This window comes from Nicotiana sylvestris, chromosome 11, assembly GCF_000393655.2.
Source record: "Nicotiana sylvestris chromosome 11, ASM39365v2, whole genome shotgun sequence".
NCBI lineage: Eukaryota > Viridiplantae > Streptophyta > Magnoliopsida > Solanales > Solanaceae > Nicotiana > Nicotiana sylvestris.
In genome coordinates, this window is record NC_091067.1 from 7,738,037 (window position 1) to 7,758,360 (window position 20,324).

Sequence of the window (20,324 nt, forward strand, 5' to 3'; positions counted from 1 at the left end):
TCCCGGTTTGACTAGAACTTGACCTACACATTTAGGACTTTTCCTACACATATTGTCACGACCCTAAACCCAGACCTGGTCATGATGGCGCCTATCGTGAAGACAAGGCCATCCGACACTACACCCAATTCATTTTAAGCAATTCAACTAACACAATTTAAGTCATTAACATGATTAAATCCCAAAGAAAATAGTGAAACAGTACAATTTGCGAAATAAACAAAGCCTGACATCGGGGTATCACCAGTCATGAGCATCTAGCATAAGTCTACAAGTCTGAAAGAGTTTATACAGTCTATTACAGAACTAAGAACAGGAAGTAAGATAGGAGGGAGAAACGTTGGGCTGCGAACGCCGAGCAGCTACCTAGTGGACTCCGAATAGCCTGCTGAGCAATCAACCCTCACTGACGGGACCTGAAGCTCTTGAATCTGCACACAGGGTGCAAGAAGTAAAGTGAGTACTCCAACTCAGTGAGTAATAATAATAAATGAAAACTGAGCGATAAGAAATCACGTAAAGCACAACAACATGCTATAAAGAAGCAATGCAAAAAAAAATAAAAGGCAATGATACAGTGAAATCTTATGAAAACACCTTAGTTCCGAATAAGCTTCTTTAAAACACCTTTTTAACAGTTAAACAAGTAAATGAGAAGCAACTAGAAAATATAAACACATAAAATCCGTCCCTCAGGGACAATGTCAAAAGAATCATCTCCTCGGGCAATAACATAGGACAACACCAACCCCTCGGGCTATATCTCATATTACAATGGGTACCCGCGCTCACTAGGGGTGTACAGACTCCGGGAGGGCCCCTTACGACCCAAGCGCAATATCAAGCCATCTCATGGCATAATCAATAGGATCTTGGCCTCATATCAAGCCACCTCGTGGCATATAACTCAGGCCCTCGGCCTCATAATCATAATCAGTACAGCTCTGCTGCGGCGTGCAACCCGATCCCATAATAATCCTCACAACACAGGCCCTCGGCCCTACTCAGTCAGAAATCTCTAAAAGCCACGCATGCACAGTAAAATATGATGCTCAGCCTAAAATATCATTTAAAGTGTTAAAACATGGTTGAGTTATAAAAATAGTATACTATAGCATGACTGAGTACAGATATAAAATCAAAACAGTGAGGAAATAACAGTAAAAATCCCCTATGGGTCCAATAGTTAGCACGAGGCCCAAATATGACATTCGGCCCAAAACATGATGATATCAAACAATTTTCAATCAAATACGCGGTAAAACAGTCATTCGGGATGGACTAAGTCACAATCCCCAATGGTGCACAGCCCCATGCTCGCCATCTAGCGTGTGTGTCACCTCAATATAGCCCAACGATATGAAGTCCGGGGTTTCATGCCCCCAGGACAACATTTACAATCATTGCTCACCTCTATCCGGTCCAAACTCCAGTCCACGATGCTTTTGCCTCTCGAATCGGCCTTCAGATGCTCTAAATCTAACCAAAATCAGTGCAAAACCATCAAAATATGCTAAGGCAACAAAGCCCACTCGAAAGAAATCAAATTACAACACAAATCCCGAAATTGGCCAAACCCGACCCCCGGGCCCACGTCTCGAATTCCGATAAAATTTAGATCAATGGACTCCTTATCACTCCCCGAGTTCATTCATATCAACATCACCAAAATCCAACCACAAACAACCCCTCAAATCCCAAATTCTATGTCTCCAATTACAAGCCCTAGTTCTTCAATATTAGGCTTAAATTCCATGATTAATTAGGTAGAAAATACATTAGGATTGAGTATTAAGTCCATAAATCTTACCTTCGAGTGTTCCCCATTGATTCCCACTTTAATCCCCTTCAAAAAGTTTCAAAATCGCCCAAAAATGGAGAAACTTGTGCTCAAAATTGCAGAAATGAGCTTTTAAAACATTCTGCCCAGGCATTCAAATCCTTCTTCGCGAACGCCGTTAAAGCCTCGCATTCGCGAAGCACAAACTTAAGTTGACCAAAATTCATTCTTACACGAATGCGACCACCCCTCGCGAACGCGAAAGCTTAACTTTCTTACTCACCGCGAACGCGACACTCTATTTGCGTATGCAAAGAACAAACCAATGTGGACCCAGCTGCTTACCTTACTTCTACGCGAACACGGCATGAACCTCGCAAACACGATGACCATGAGCCTCAACCCTTCGCGATCACGAGACCCCTATCACGAATGCGAAGGCCAACTTCACAGCCTCCCAACCTAACCCTTCACGAACGCGAGGGCCTACTCGCGAATGCGAAGGCCAATTGTCTGCAACACACACACATCAGTTTTCTGTGACTTTCCACAACATGAAATAGTCCGTTTGACCACTCGAAACTCACCTGAGGCCCTCGGGACCTCAACCAAACATGCCAACATATCCATAACATCATTCAAACTTTTTCCAACCTTCAGAACACTCAAAACAATATCAAGATACCAAATTCGCATCGGATTCAAGCCTAAGAATTCCAAAATCTTTTAAATTCCTCTTTCGATCAAAAAGTCTATCAAACTACGTTTGAATGACCTGAAATTTTACACACACATCCTAAATGACACAACAGACCTACCGCAACTTCCGTAATTCTATTCCGACCCCTATATCAAAATCTCACCTATCAACCGAAAAACGCCAAAATTCCAATTTCGCTAATTCAAGCCTACATCTACTCCGGACCTCCAAAACACATTCCGATCATGCTCCTAAGTCACAAATCACCTCCCGAAGCTATCCGAACCATCGGTCACATCCGAGCCCTTTGACACATAAGTCAACATCCGGTTAACTTTTCCAACTTAAGCTTCCTCAAAAGAGACTAAGTGTCTCAAACCTTACCAAAACCTTTCCGAACCCGAGCCAACCAACCCGATAATGCATAATACAGCCGAACAAGGCAATAATAAGCAAAAATGGGGGAAACCGAGCAGTAACTCATGAAATGACCGGCCGAGTCATTACATCTGCCCCCTCTTAAATAAACGTTCGTCCTCGAACGAGTCAAGAAACATACCTAAAGCCTCAAACAGGTGAGGATATCTGCTCTGTATCTCCCACTCGGTCTCCCAGGTAACCTCCTTTACGGGCCGACCTCTCCACTGCACATTCACTGAAGCTATATCCTTTGATCTCAACTTTCGAACCTGACACTCCAAAATAGCTACTAGCTCCACATCATAAGTCAAATCATCATCTAACTGAACCGTGCTGAAATACAGAATATGAGACGGATCCCCAATATACTTCCGGAGCATAGAAACATGAAATCCCAGATGCACACTCGACAAGCTGGGTGGCAAAACAAGCTCATAAGCCACCTCCTCAATCCTCCGAAGCACCTCAATGAACCGAGGACTCAATTTACCTTTCTTCCCAAATCTCATAACACCCTTCATGGGTGAAACCTTTAACAAAACCTTCTCACCGACCATGTAGGACACATCCCGAACCTTCCTGTCAGCATAACTCTTTTGTCTCGACTGCGCTGTACGAAGCCTCTCTTGAATTACCTTCACCTTTTCTAAAGCATCCTGCACCAAGTCTGTCCCCAATAGACTATCCTCACCCGGCTCAAACCAACCAACTGAAAATCTACATCGCCTCCCATACAAAGCCTCATATGGAGACATCTGAATACTCGACTGACTGTTTTTATAAGCAAACTCTGCAAGCAGTAGAAATTGATCTCACGACCCTCCGAAATCAATGACACAAGCACGCAACATGTCCTCCAATATCTAAATTGTGCGCTCGAACTGTCCGCCCGTCTGAGGGTGAAAAGTTGTGCTCAACTCAACCTGAGTACCCAACTCTCGCTGCATAGACCTCCAAAACGGCGAAGTAAACTGAGTGCCCCTATCTGAAATGATGGAAACTGGGATACCATGCAAACAAACAATCTCCCGGATATAGATCTCTGCCAACCGCTCTGAAGAATAGGTAGTACACACAGGAATGAACTGCATGGACTTGGTCAGCCGATCCACAATTACCCAAATAGCATCGAACTTCTTCAAAGTCCGTGGGAGCCCAACTACAAAGTCCATGGTGATCCCCTCCCACTTACACTCTGGAATATCCATCGGCTGAAGCAAGCCACCCGGTCTCTGATGCTCATATTTTACTTGCTGATAATTGAGACACCGAGCTACAAATCCCACAATGTCCTTCTTCATTCTCCTCCACCAATAATGTTGTCTCAGATCTTGATACATCTTCGCGGCACCCGGATGAATGGAATACCGCGAGCTATGGGCCTCCTCCAGAATCAACCCCTGAAGCCCCTCTACATTGGGCACAAATATCCGACCCTGCATCCTTAGCACCCCATCATCATCAATAGTCACAACTCTGGCATCATCGTGCTGAACTCTGTCCTTAAGGACAAGCAAATGGGGATCATCATACTGGCGCTCTCTGATACGATCATATAAGGAAGACCGATAAATCACACAAGCCCATACTCGACTAGGCTCCGAAATATCTAACCTCACGAACCGATTGGCCAAGTCCTGAACATCAACTGCAAGAGGTTTCTCCCCAATTGGAATATATGCCAGACTCCTCATACTCACCGCCTTCCTACTCAAGGCATCAGCCACCACATTGGCCTTTCCCGGATGGTACAATATAGTAATATCATAATCCTTTAGCAAGTCCAACCATCTCCGCTACCTTAAATTGATATCCTTCTGCTTAAACAAGTGCTGAAGGCTACGATAATCAGTAAACACCTCACAAGACACACCATACAAATAATGCCTCCAAATCTTCAATGCGTGAACAATGTCAGCCAACTCCAAATCATAAACATGGTAGTTCTTATCATGGGGCTTCAACTGGCGTGAATCATAAGCAATAACTCTACCCTCATGCATCAACACACACCCAATACCAATTCTCGAAGCATCACAATACACAGTATATGAACCTGAAGCTGATGGCAAAACTAACACTAGAGTTGTGGTCAAGGCAGTCTTGAGCTTCTGAAAGCTCTCCTCACACTCATCTGACCACCTGAATAGAGTACCCTTTTGAGTCAACTTGGTCAAGGGCAATGCGATCGATGAGAATCCCTGAACAAACCGGCGATAATAACCCGCCAAACCAAGAAAGCTACGAATCTCTATGACTGAGGACGATCTGGGCCAACTCTGAACCGCCTCTATCTTCTTCAGATCAACTTGAATACCCTCACTGGACACCACGTGCCCTAAGAAAGCCACTAAACTAAGCCAAAACTCACACTTGGAGAACTTTGCATAAAGCTTCTCCTCCCTCAATCTCTGCAACACATCTCTCAGATGCTCCGCGTGCTCCTCCTTACTACGCGAAAAAACCAAAATATCATCAATGAAAACTATGATAAACGAGTCGAGATAAGGCCAGAACACGCTATTCATCAAATGCATGAATGATGCTGGGGCATTGGTCAGCCCAAAAGACATCACTAAGAACTCATAATGACCATATCGGGTCCTGAAAGCCGTCTTAAGAATATCAGAGTCCCTGATCTTCAACTGGTGATAACCTGAATGGAGATCAATCTTGGAGAACACTCTCGCTCCCTGAAGCTGGTCAAACAAATCATCAATGTGAGGCAAATGATACTTGTTCTTAATTGTTACTTTGTTCAACTGCATGTAATCAATGCACATTCTCATAGTGCCATCCTTCTTCTTCACAAATAGAACCGGCACACCCCAAGGCGACACACTAGGCCGAATGAATCCCTTATCAAGAAGTTCCTGAACCTGCTCCTTCAACTCCTTTAACTCTATTGGTGCCATACGATACAGTGGAATAGAAATGGGCTGAGTGCCCAGCACCAGGTCAATACCAAAATCAATATCCCTGTTCGGTGGCATGCCCGACAGGTCTGCATGAAACACATCGGGAAACTCTCTCACAACTGGAACAAAATCAATACTAGGAGTCTCTGCACCGACATCACTCACAAAGGCTAAATACGAAAGACAACCCTTCTCAACCATATGTTGGGTCTTCAAGAACGAAATTACCCTATTGGGAACATAATCAGTTGAACCTTGCCACTCAATCTGTGGCACACCCGGCATAGCCAATGTCACTATCTTAGCATGACAGTCCAAAATAGCACGACACGGAGATAGCCAATCCATGCCCAATATAACATCGAAATCCACCATACATAACAACAAAAGATCCACTCGAGTCTCCAGACCCCCAATAGTCACCACACTCAACCGGTATACACGGTCTATAATAACAGTATTGCCCACCGGAGTAGATACATGAACAGGTGAAACAAGGGACTCACGGGGCATATCTAAATAATGAGCAAAGTATGATAACACATAAGAATAAGTGGAACCAGAATCAAATAATATAGAGGCATCTCTGTGGCAGACTGAGACAATACCTGTAATGACAACATCGAAAGAAATAGCATCGGGTCTAGATGGAAGTGCATAGAAACAGGCATGACCGCCACCTGATCGACCTCCCCCTCAAGGGAGACCCCTAGTGGGTAGGTGGTGAAGTAAGTGGCACTGAAGCCGATGGCTGACTCCTCTGCTGAGATGAACCCGCAAGACAACGAGGATACTGCCTCCATATAAGACCCATCTCTCCACACTCATAGCAACTCCCGGGTGCTGGAGATGGGGACTGAAGGGAACCCCTAGCACCGGAATGACTAGTAGATGCATCTAGCATAGAAAAGCCCTGAATTGATAGAACACGGGATGAACTCTGAGCTAGAAGGGCACTGACTGATGACTGGCCCTAATGAGAACTGTGAGAACCATGACCCGATGACGCCCCATGATAACCTAGGCGAGCTGGCTGAGCATGCCTGAATGGACGGCCTCTGCCGTGCTGAAACTGGCCTCTCGAAGGAGTACCACCATAACTACCAGATCCTCGAGGCCTCTTGGCCTCCCTCTCATCTCGCTCCTGGCGACGAACTGACTCAATCTCGCGAACAATGTCTACAACTTCCTCAAAAGTAGCACCAGACACCCTCTCCCTGGTCATGAGAATATGAAGCTGATATGTGAGTCCATCAACAAACCTCCTAATCCTCTCTATATCTGTCGCAACCAACCAAATAGCATGACGAGCTAACTCTAAGAACCTCATCTTATACTGCAACACAGTTATCTCTCCCTGACGCAACCACTCGAACTGCATGCGCAGCTCCTCTCTACGAGACTGTGGCACATATTTCTCCAAAAAGAGAACAGAGAACTGTTGCCAAGTAAGGGGTGCTGCACCAACAGGCCTACGCCTCTCATAAGCCTCCCACCAAGTGAAGGCGGCTCCAGAAAACTAAAAAGTAATGAAAGCGACCCCGCTGGTCCCCAGAATACCCGTTGTACGAAGAATCCTCTAATACTTGTCCAAGAAACCCTGGGCATCCTCTCCCTCTGCTCCACTAAAAGTCGGAGGCTGAAGTCTACCAAACCTCTCCAACATGCGCTGCTCGTCCTCTGGCATGGCAGGAGCTACATAGTCCTGAGCAGCTACAACTGGTTGGGCTGGATGTGCCCCTAGTGTCTGAAGTCCCTGTACGGCCTACTCAGGTATGCGAGCGGCGGGAGTCTGAGTGCCTCCCCCGGCCTAAGAAGTAGCTGCGGCTGTAGTAACTGAAATCGCCTGAGCTAGGCCAGTGCATACTGATAGAATCTAAGCCAATGCCTCCTGAAGACCTAGAATCAAATGGGCACAACTGGTGCCTGAGCTGGTGCTGCTAGAGCATCCACAACTGGGACCTGATCCAAAACTAGGGCAACTGGTAGATCTACAAGTGCTGCCCTAGCTGCTGTACGGGACACACCCCTACACCTACCCCTACCGTGACCATGACCGCGTCCTCAACCTCTAGTGGTCACAGTTGATGGTACTGGTGGTCGTCCATCCTAACCAGTAGTACGTGTCCTCACTATCTGTGAGAGAATAGAATAACAAAAGTTTAGTACTCGGATCAGCAGATTCGCACGACAAGAATTTCAAGAATATAAAGGTTTTCCTAAAGGTTCTATAGCCTCTCGAGGATAAATACAGACGTCTCTGTACCGATCCGAGAGACTCTACTAAACCTGCTCATGACTCGTAAGACCTATGTAACCTAGGCTCTGATACAACCTTGTCATGACCCTAAACCCATACCCGATCGTGATGGCGCCTCTCATGAAGACAAGGCCAGCCGACACTACATCCAATTCATTTTAAGCAATTCAACTAACACAATTTAAGTCATTAACATGATTAAATCCCAAAGAAAATAGTGAAACAGTACAATTTGCGGAATAAACATAGCCCGACATCAGAGTGTCACCAGTCATGAGCATCTAGCATAAGTCTACAAGTCTGAAAGAGTTTATACAGTCTATTATAGAACTAAAAATAGGAAGTAAGATAGGAGGGAGAAACACTGGGCTGCAATAGTCGAGCAGCTACCTAGTGGACTCCGAATAGCCTGCTGAGATAGGAGGGAGAAACAATGGGCTGCAATCGTCGAGCAGCTACCTAGTGGACTCCGAATAGCCTGCTGAGCAATCAACCCTCACTGCTGAATCTGCACATATGGTGCGGGGAGTAAAGTGAGTACTCCAACTCAATGAGTAATAATAACAAATGAAGACTGAGCGATAAGAAATCACGTAAATCATAACAACATGCTATAAAGAAGCAGTGCAAAACAAATAAAAGGCAATGATACGGTGAAATATTATGAAAACACTTTAGTTCCGAATAAGCTTCTTTAAAACACCTTTTTAACAGTTAAACAAGTAAATGAGAAGCAGCTAGAAAAGATAAACACATAAAATCTTCCCCTCGGGCACAATGTCAACAAAATCAGCCCATCGGGCAATAACATAGGACAACACCACCCCTCGGGCTATATCTCATATTAAAATAGGGACTCACGCTCACTGGGGGTATACAGACTGTGAGAGGGGCCCCTTATGGCCCAAGCGCAATATCAAGCCATCTCGTGGCATAATCAACAGGCTCTCAGCCTCATATCAAGCCACCTCGTGGCGTACAACTCAATCCCTCAGCCTCATAATTATAATCAGTACAGCTCTACTGCGGCGTGAAGCCCGATCCCATAATAATCCTCACAACACAGGCCCTCGACCCTACTCAGTCAGAAATCTCTAAAAGCCACTCGGGCATAGTAAATATGATGCTCAGCTCAAAATATCATTTAAAGTGTTAAAAAAGAGTAAACATAGCTGAGTTATGAAAACAATATACTATAGCATGACTGAGCACAGATATAAAATCAAAATAGTGAGGAAATAGCAGTAAAAATCCCCTAAGGGTCCAAATAGTTGGCACAAGGCCTAAATATGGCATTCAACCCAAAACATGATGATAGAAAATAGTTTTCAATCAAATACGCGGTAAAACAGTCATTCGGGATGGACTAAGTCACAATCCCCAACGGTGCACAGCCCCACGCTCGCCATCTAGCGTGTGCGTCACCTCAATATAGCACAATGATGTAAAATCTGGGGTTTCATACCCTTAGGAGAACATTTACAATCATTACTCACCTCTATCCGATCCAAACTCTAGTCCGCGATCCTTTGCCTATCGAATCGGCCTCCGGATGCTCCAAATCTAACCAAAATCAGTGCAAAACTATCAAAATATGCTAAGGGAACAAAGCCCACTCGGAAGAAATCAAATTACAACACAAATCCCGAAATTAACCAAACCCGACCCCCGGGCTCACATCTCGGATTCTGATAAAAATTACATCAATAGACTCCTTATCACTCCCCGAGTTTATTCACATCAAAATCACCAAAATCCAACAACAAACGACCCCTCAAATCCCAAATTCTAGGTCTCCAATTACAAGCCGTAGTTCTTCAATATTAGGCTTAAATTCCATGATTAATTAGGTCGAAAAAATATTAGGATTGAGTATTAAGTCCATAAATCTTACCTCCAAGTGTTTCCCCTTTATTCCCTCTTCAATCTCCTTCAAAAAGCTTCAAAATCGCCCAAAAATGGAGGAACTTGTGTTCAAAATTGCAGAAATGAGCTTTTAAAACATTCTACCCAGACATTTAAATCCTTCTTCGTGAACTCGGTCAAAGCCTCGCATTCGCGAAACACAAACTTAAGTTGACCAAAATTCCCTCTTATGCGAACGCGACCACCCCTCGCTAACGCGAAAGCTTAACTTTCTTACTCACCGCGAATGCGACACTCCATCCGCAAACGCGAAGAACAAACCAAATTGGACCCAGCTGCTCACCTTACTTCTATGCGAACACGGCATGAACCTCGCGAACGCGATGACCACGAGCCTCAACCCTTCGTGATCGAGGGACCCCCTTCGCGAATGCGAAGGCTAACTTCACAGCCTCTCAATCTAACCCTTCGCGAATGCGAGAGCCTACTTGCAAACGCGAAGGCCAATTGTCTGCAAAGCACACACGACAGTTTTCTACAACTTTCCACAACATGAAATAGTCCGTTTGAGCACCCGAAACTCACCCGAGGCCCTTGAGACCCCAACCAAACATGCCATCATATCCCATAACATCATTCAAACTTGTTCCAACCTTAGGAATGCTGAAAACAACATCAAAACACCAAATTCGCATCGGACTCAAGCCTAAGAATTCCAATATCTTCTAAATTCCGTTTTCGATCAAAACGTCTACCAACCACGTCCGAATGACCTGTAATTTTGCGCACACATCCCAAATGACACAACGAACCTACCGCAACTTCTGGAATTCCATTCCAACCCCTATATCAAAATCTCACCTATCAATCGGAAAACGCCAAAATTCTAATTTCGCGAATTCAAGCCTAAATCTGCTTCGGACCTCCAAAACACATTTCGATCACGCTCCTAAGTCCCAAATCACCTCCCGAAGCTATCCGAACCATTGGAACTCACATCTGAGCCCTTTGACACATGAGTCAACATCCGGTTAACTTTTCCAACTAAAGTTTCCTCAAAAGAGACTAAGTATCTCAAACCTTACCAAAACCTTTCTAAACCCGAGCCAACCAACCTGATAATGCACAATACAGCTGAACAAGGTAATAATAAGTAGAAATGGGAAAACGGAGCGGTAACTCATGAAACGACCGACCGGATCGTTACACATATAAATAGACCTAAAAATGCCAATTTTAGGGGAAATTGGAGACGAGAGACAGACAAGAGATCGAGATTGGACAGATTTGAGAGCGGATTCGACCTAAGGAGGCAAGAACACACTAGGAACAAGGTGGTGAATTCTTCTACGAGTTTTTGCACTTTCTTCTTTCTATTTCCATTATTGCTTATGAATTCTAGTATTGTAGTTATGCATACTATTATGAATAGCTAATTCATTATCTAAGGTTTTGATAGATCCTATTGGAGGATAATTTTCCTGTTATATTAATATAGATTTACTGTAATATTATCTCTATTTGTTCAACTACGTTATTATTATGGTTGGTTGAAGAGCTCTCAATCGACTGTGGCTATTTAGTGTGTATTACTCGGGAGAGAGTGCATATTCAGGTAGTTGTTGAACAACGTCACTCTTAACGTATATGAGGGATCAATACGGAGGGTTTAAAGGTGTGATTAGGATAATGAAATCTTGGTGCGATCCGAGTGAGCCATACTTAATGGCAGCCAGCGTAATTTAGGAGAATATATCTAGTAAATTGTGGTAGTTACTCAGGAGAGAATTATAACACTCAAAGCGCTCATGATCGATGGAGAAGACTTAGGAAAATTTATAAAAAAACATAGCGGAAAAGATTCCGACAATAGGGGAAATCACAACTCTAGACCTCCGTAATCTTGTCTCCAATCGTTATCCTTGTTAATTGATAGTTTAACTGCTTTCTAGTATTTGTTAGTTAATTAGATAAAAATAAACATTGTAATTATTATAATTAGGAAATTGTTTGGACTTGTATTTCTTAGCGATATTGAACAACTGTAGTTAAGCCTTAATTCTCTGTGGGATTCGACTCCGGAGTTGTAAACTGGATTATATTTGCAACGACCCCTTAGTCTTTTTTATAAGGCATAGTTGGGCGTGATCACGAAGAAATTCTAGAAGGAATAAGTGTATGTCATTCAAAATGTGACTCTTAACTAAAGGTTAAATTGCTAAACCATCAGCTGTCACACCCTTTTTTTCACCTCAGTTACCCCTTTAAAAGATGTAAAGTGGACTTTAAAGCTTAAAAGAATTTTCAAATTGAAAGTGACCAAAATTTATGTTTAAAAGATTTTTCATAGTCGTCACCTGACATTTGCTTTCGGTGTGTCAAGTCACCATTTTTAGAAATTATTTGTTCTTTTGAAACACGTTTAGACTCCAAAACTGACTGTACCAGAGATCCTGAATAAAGGGGTTTGTTTGACTCGAAGAGAAGTTGTTAGGCATTTTCCAAGTCTCGTGAAGGTCATAGTTGCGTACATGATCAAGGTGGCTTTAAAGAATACTCAGATCGAGGCAAAAACATACAAAAAAAAAACAGAAAAGGCTCAAGGTTTTTCCCTCCTAATAAATGAAAATTAAAATCCTTAGATAACCTACACTATACTTCTTCCACGGTGTTCATCATGGCCTCCGTTTACATTCACTTTGGGGCATACCCCGAATAATAATATATACAAATTCTACGGGGGATTCCTCTAAATATAAACTAACTAAAAGGGCAACCTCTCACCTCGAAACCAAAAACAAATAAATAAAAAAAGATCTTAAGATTGCCAACCCAGTTGTGGTCGGCCTAAACATGCTACTAGTGATCAAAACAAATAAAGTAAAATAATTAACATGATAAATTGAATCTTCATTCTTGTTGTCCACCCCACGTTCAAAACAACGAAGATGATAATTTTCTTTGCCTTTGCATAACGCTATATCTTTCAAATAATTACTACATCCACAAAATATCCAAGACAAATAAACCATATAAACAAAGAAGCCTAAAATATATAGCTAACATGGATCAAAACAAAAAAAAAAGCCACTTGAGATTCCATGACTCGCTCAATCCCAAAATCCTTAGTGCATTATTTTTCTTTAAAAAAAATATTGGTGGACTAATGGCTCAACAATCATAAGACAAAAATCCACAAATTATTCTCAATTAAAAATTCAAATAAGGATCCCAACCCAAACAAATCTTAGATAACAGAAATCAAAAGGAATTAAAACTTAATCACAGAGCAACAATTAAAGCAAGGTGAACAAACAAATTAGACTATTCATATGAGAAAAAAAAAATGAAAGAAGTAGGGAAAGATTAGAATTATGGACTGAGATCTAAACCCATGAACTTAGTAGTAAAGTAAGAAGAATATACCTCAAAAAAACTTTCTTCAATTAACAAGGAGAACCTTCAATTTGTTTACAGCAAACGTCAAATCCCGGCAACGCGGACATAACCGGAAAAATGGACGGCAACAATAACCTTAGATCGAAACCAACGAAAGGAAACTTCAACTCGACGGCATCTCAAGTCTCAATCAAATTATCGAAGAGGAGACGAGAAGATTCGTCGTCTTTAGCTGATTAAATTGTTGAAGTAGAAGTGGATTTTGAAGGAACTTCTTTGGGTAGAACGACGACGACAAGCGCCGCTAATTGCTACTGCTAGTGATGAGTCCTTGCATAATTCCTTATTCTACTAGTGAATTCTCCATTTTTTCTTTGGTCATCTTCGGTTACAAGTAAGAGAGCACCTCTTCTATTTTAGTTTTCTATGCAAAAGAGCTTGTGAAGAAGGTGTGGTGGAGAAAGTTCAAAGGTTTGGTGGAAAAATGGGTTTTTGGAAATGGGGGCGACAGAGGCGTGTGTATTTTTTGGGGTGCTGCCGCTAGCTCCTAAAGATTAGGTCTTTTGGTTTGGGAGAATAGTTAGGTTTTATTTGGGATGGGGAATTAATATTGGCCCTTGGATGAAAGTAGATCAATGACTATGATTAAATGAGGGGTTTGATGGGTGAGAAAAGTTTTTGGGCTAAAAGGGATTGATAAGAATGGACCTTTGTCTTACTGGGCCACTAAAATCTAAAAATGAGCTACCAATTGGCCCAAATTTAATTCTTTTTCAATAAAAAAAATAAAAACACTACCAGAATATACTAAATAAAAACACTACCAAATTTAATTAATGCTCTACGTACCCGATCCGAGCAATGTCCTCGAAGAAGATCCCTTTCAGGATTGTTTTGCTGGGGTTGATAATGCCTCCGACCTTAATGATGCATCTACCCTTTTTGAAGAGGCTCAGCGTCTCTTCTCCCGGGTAAGCACTAATCCTTGTAGTTTGCAAAATTTCTTTGTTTTCTTCTCCATATGTGTTAATTGACATCTATTTGTTTTTCCCGTAGGCCATTACCAAGTTCAGGGCTGAGTTAAGCCAATGTGATGCCGAGATCAAGAAAGCTTCGAATAAAGGGAAGGCCTTGAAGCTCCTTTATAGCCAAAAAGAGGAGGAGCTCAAGGATCTTTGGGCTGATTTGGCTAAAGTTTGAAAAAACGAGGCTGAGCTAGATGAGTAGGTAACTGTGATTTTAACAGAGTATGGTCTTCTTGGCCTTACTTCGGAGGCTAACACTTTGATGTCTCAGCTACAGCAAAAGTTGGAGATGATTGGGCAGCTCCGGGCGAGGTCGATCAAGTTAAGAATGACTGCTACCGATGGAAAGAGAGCATGAACCGACTTGCTGCCGATAAAGAAGCTGTTACACCCCAACTGGACTCGACTGAAACTCAAATCCGAGGTATTAAAGTGAAGAGCCTGGCTCAGGCCAAGCAAATTGAGGAGTTAGAGGCAGAGATTGCCAAAGCCGGGGCAAAAGCTTCACAGGCCAAGGCTGAAGTTGAGAAGACGAAGGCTATGGCTGATAAGATCATCGCTGTATGATTAAAGGATGCCAAAGCTATTTAGGCGAAGCTGAAGGAGGCATCCAACCGGGAAAAACATAGTAATGATTTGGCCAAGTACCAAGCCTAGAGGGAAACTCTCGAAGAAATCCACGCCCGAGGTTTTGACTTCACTGAAGAAATAGCCCAAGAAAATGTGCTGGAAACCGATGCCAGGTTTCTTGTTTCTTCAGATGATGAAGATGATGTGAGTGGTTTTGAGGGCGGGGAAGGCAAAGGTGGAGTCCCCGAGGAGGAGGTTCCCGAATATAGAGCTCCCGAGGATGCAGTTCCTAACGATGTTGCTTCCGGGGATGTAACCTCAAAATAGATTAGGTTCTTCTTTGTTTTTGTGTAAAGGCCCCTTGGGGTCGTTGTAAATATCTTTTGTAAACACCCCTTATGAATATAAAAGGATTTCTTTGCTTCATCTTTGATTTGTATCAAATTCCGTCTCGTCTTTATTGAAAGAAATTTGATGTTATAACCTTTATGATCCGTCCGAGTAATGGCCTGAACTTAGAACATAATAAACTCATAGGTTTTTTATTGATAAATACAATATCTCTTAAGGTTTTTTTGTCAATCCTCGAGTTGAGCTTAAATTGATTTGATGCGAGCTCGGGACGATGGGACTCTTGAGTCCGAGTTGGGTGAGAAAAAGGTCTCGAACCCTATATATTTTGGCCCTTAGGCTCTTTTTATATCGTCCCTTAGGCTCTCTTAGGTTGGCCCTTGAGCTCTTTAAGTTGGGCCGACTCGGCCTCTAAAGCGGCTTGAAAGTTTACTCTCTTTTCAGCTAAAAGACTTAGTGAAATTTTTCTATGCCTTAGCATGTGTTTTTTGTACCCGTTGGGTTATTATTTGCTTATGATGAGGGTAGCCTACTTTAACCGATTTTCAAAGTGTTTGAAAACCTGTGATTTATGGCGGAAGTCGGACATCTTCGAGCCACATTATTTCAGCCGTAGCCTTTATGTGACCGTAGTCTTTAATATGGTCGTGTCCTTCGGGTATATCTCTTGGACTTGTTTCCCGATAACCCTTCAAACTTGTTCGAAGTGTTAGTCCCCGAGTATGATGGCCTTGAACCTTTATATCGAGGGGATTCCTCTTTGAGGTCTTATGAGTTCGAGATTTTTATGACTTGGATGTATTGGCAGTCGATGACAGTCCCCGAGTATTCGGGGTGTATTTGCATTCTGGACCTTGTGCCGTTTCTCGTAGAATTATAAGTGTAGAGCTCGTACGGTAATAGACTTTTTTGAAACACAAAGTGTTTTGATATATAAAGAATGCTTCTTTGAATAATTGATACATGCATATATGTTGTGCCATCGGGGCTCGATTATTCTATATGGACACAGTTCATCTTAACGTTTCGCCCATTACAAAGTTCTCCTATCGAGGTCCTCTTTGGCGTGAAGTATTTTCCTTCAAAATATAACCTCCAAGGGTGATGCCTGTCATACCTCCTTTTTTATCCGAAAGGGGGATATAAGGAAGTTTTTCCACTTTAAGTGACATTATTCGATATGGGATTATTTATTTAATTTTAGAGTAGCCATTTGGAATAATTTATGGTGTCCAAAGTCACCGGTTTATTTTTAAAATCCCAAATTGAGGAAAATTTGACTTCGTTTAAAGTTTGCGAAACTAGAAAGACTAGGTAAGGGATTCTGTTAAGTCGGGAGAAGGTGTTAGGCATTTTCGGGTTCCGTGGTTTTAGCATGGTCGCTTAGCAATTTATACTTTGCTTATTTCGTCTAATTACTCATTTTAAAACCTATGCTTATTTTACCTTTTACCGCTATTAATCACTTGATAATCTATATTTAAAGAATTAATCTTAAGATAAGTTACGCGTACGTATACTCAATTCCTAACACTTAGTTTATTTAAGAAAAAGGTTTGGTCAAAGTTGCGCGAACACATACTTTGACTTTATTTGAAAGAAACATAATCATAATAGCAATTCAAAACTCGCACCAAAATCATTTCTACGAATATTTGATTAAGGCGTTTTAAAAAAAACGTTTAACCATGATTACGCGAACATATACCTTGGCATAACAACTATGTCATGCATGTGTATACATAATTGTAATAGTTAATCTATTTTTAAAGGTGTACCTAAAGCTGTGATTATGTATCTAAGTATTCTACCTCATTTAGCTAGGTGTAAAAGTTTAATACTATATGAGACACTTATTTGATCAAATGGAGCAACTTTATTTATTAAATGTCAAACATGCCCGGATTTTGAAGTTTGGGGCCTGATAAGGATTGAGTCCAAATGAACTCTAACCAAGACATATATTGTCTATTATTCAAACAGTTAAATTAAATATAAAGGAACTTGGTTTTGACTAAATCCAGAAGAACCTGGCCCAAACAAATTATTGAGCATTCAATCAATTTAAACATAATGGATTTAGGAAGATTTGGGCCTACTAATGAGTCCAAGTAACTCTGGCCCAATATTTATTTGTGGAAAATAAATGAATTTAAAAGGGAAGATTTGGGCCTGATTATAATGAGTCCAAGTAAACTCTAGCCCAATGCATATTTGTGTAAAGGAGAGAGTTTGAGATAAAATTTGTAATGACATTTATAAAGTTTTGCATATGTTTTGTTTATCTTTTAAAACAGAAGTAAAAAGGTTTTTTGAATAAATCAAAATTCGTTAAATTTTGGACAATCTTCTTACTGATTTGCCTAATCCTTTGTTTTTTCGAAATGCTGGTTTTTTTAAAACTTATTTGTATTTCAAAATCTTGCAGTGTAAAGGCTATTGGTCAACTCATTTTATTTAGTAAAAATCATAACACAATTTCATAAACCCAGTTGGTTTTGGGCCTGGAAATGTATTATGATTATCACTTAGTTACTTTGTAAAAATCTGATTTTTATGACTTTAAGCTAATAATAATTAGAATTATTTAATTATTGAAAAACAACATGGTAAAGCTGATTTTACATACAAGGAAATGCAATAAAAATTAAATTATTACATTTTTTGCTAACTGAATAATAATAATAATAATAAAACTGCCTATTGCTATTCTAACAGAATTTCTTGTCACAACCCAAATTCCACTAAGGGTCGTGATGGCGCCGGACACCTCTGTCGGCAAGCCAACTACAATTTACTATCAATCTCTCATTTTAAATTATTTTGAAATTATTTTCTTTAAACAAATAAATAATAAATAATAAACTCCACTGGATAAAATAGGGTGTCTTTACAAAATTTAACTACTGAAATATCCTGTGATTATCCCAGAACCCGGTGTCACAAGTACATGAGCAATTTCTAGGGAATGAAATAAAATACAGTAACTGTCCGGAATATAAGTGGACATAAATGAAAATACAATACAATACAATACTCTGAAGGAGACTCTGCTGGCTACAGACGTCTCGATAAATGCAACTCACCTAAGTCTCTGTATTAACCATGCCGCTATGCCATTAAGCCACTAGCCACATATGAACCTGTGCAACAAAAATACACAACAAGTGTAATATGAGTACGAAAATAGCGTGTACCCAATGAGTATCCCATCTAATCTCGAAGAAGTTGAGACGATAGGTCAACTTCAACACTTATTAGTGGTCCAACGATAATATAGTAAACATGTGAGGAGTTCAATGAAATTTTATTAAAACAACAATTATAATTCATAAAGCCAGATAGCAGGTAATCAACTTTCCAAATAATAATGAATTTCCAAAGAATTTACTTTTCATTATCTTTATCAATTTATCTCCAGCGAGGAAAGGCAAATGAGAATATTTATAAATCCCAAGCAACAATACAAGCATGCGCATATCATGCCGATGTCGTACGGCCCGATCCATAGATGCATCTATTATCCCGCTCGCGAATCATTCATGCGACGCGGTCAATATAAAATAAACAAACACCCTGCTCGCAAATTATACATGCGACACAGGTACACATAGAATCGTATATTCAAATTGTTAATCAAGACTTCATTAGGGAACGACTACCCAAGGAAAATCCAATTCTCTTTTTAAAATTCAAGAAAATGAAGTTCAATCTTTTAGAAATTCACTTACTAATCCGATGTGATTTAAGCAATTCAAACCATCGATAGGATTACAAATATTTCCAAGTACAACATGCTTTTGGGTCCTAGACTACTCGGACAATAGTATAATAGTAGCTACGCACGAACTCTCGTCACCTCGTGCGTACGTAGCCCCCACAAATAGAAGCACATAACCAATTAACTCACCTATGGGGACAATTCCCTCTTACAAGATTAGAAAGGAGACTCACCTTGCTCCGATGCCTATATTCCAATTCAAGAACGTGCTCAAACCTCCAATTTGGAGACGAACGATCCAAAACTATTCAAATAGGGTAAGAACTAGTCAATACATGCTCAAAAGTTCATATTCTACTTATTAAACCAATTTTCCAACCCCAAACGCAAGGTTCCTAAAATTTATCCCCGGGCCCACATGCCCGGATTCCGAAATTTTTCGAAGGAAGTTGTTCTCTATAACCTAAGGACCAATAATATATGATTTCTAATCCATTTCATAACCAATTCGTGGTAAAATCTAAATTTTATTAAAACCTTAGGTCTAGCTCTAATCCCTTGATTTCTCCAAATCTTTAGGTGTTAATCTACCCAAAACTCGAGTGTTAAACTTAGAAATAAGGAGGATGAACTTACCTCACGATGCTATGTGGAAATTCCTTCTCAAGAGCTCCAAAATCGCTCAATACCCGAGTGGCAAATGGTCAAAAATGGCTGGGGCTCAGCTTAAATGAAGCTGACTACTTCAGTAGTTTCCGCATCTGCGAAGGGAGGCCGCATTTGCGGAATTGGCTAAAAGGGCTGGGACCGCTTCTGTGGTCTTGAAGCCGCATCTACGAAGCCGCTTCTGCGGCTAAGGAGCCGCTTCTGTGGTTTAGCCTGGAAAGCTCTGGGCCGCATATGCGAGGCTACGACCGCTTCTGCGGTCTCGCACCTGCGGTCGACCAACCGCAGGTGCGGTTATGTCAGAAGCAGATGCTTCAGCAATTCTCCAAATTCCATTTTTGTTCCGTTAACCACCCGGAATCCACCCGAGGCCCCCGTGACCCCAACCAATCACACCAACCAGTCCAAAAACATATTACTCACTTGCTTGAGGCCTCAAATCATATCAAACCACGCTAAAATCATGAATCGACCTCCAATCCAAGCTTTATGAACTTTAGAATTTCAAACTTCTACTTTCGATGTTTAAACCTATCAAATCACGTCCGATTGACTTCAAATTTTGCACACAAGTCATATTCGACATTACGGACCTAATCCAACTTTCGGAATCAGATTCCGACCCCGATATCACAAAGTCCACTTCTG

At 41.3% G+C, this 20,324-nt stretch overlaps 1 long non-coding RNA gene across 2 annotated transcripts; it reads right to left on the minus strand.

The window, feature by feature from the left end:
* Positions 1-186: 186 nt before the first annotated feature.
* On the minus strand, positions 187-13,902 carry LOC138882328 (uncharacterized). 2 transcript variants are annotated; one of them, XR_011403885.1, is made up of 4 exons: positions 13,371-13,902; positions 8,469-8,586; positions 6,427-7,954; positions 187-431 (listed from the first exon to the last, which is right to left on the minus strand). It is a non-coding gene; the product is annotated as an uncharacterized lncRNA (long non-coding RNA). The 2 variants fall into 2 exon arrangements; XR_011403884.1 differs by lacking the exons at positions 187-431; positions 6,427-7,954 and having other exon boundaries at positions 8,235-8,586.
* Positions 13,903-20,324: the final 6,422 nt, after the last annotated feature.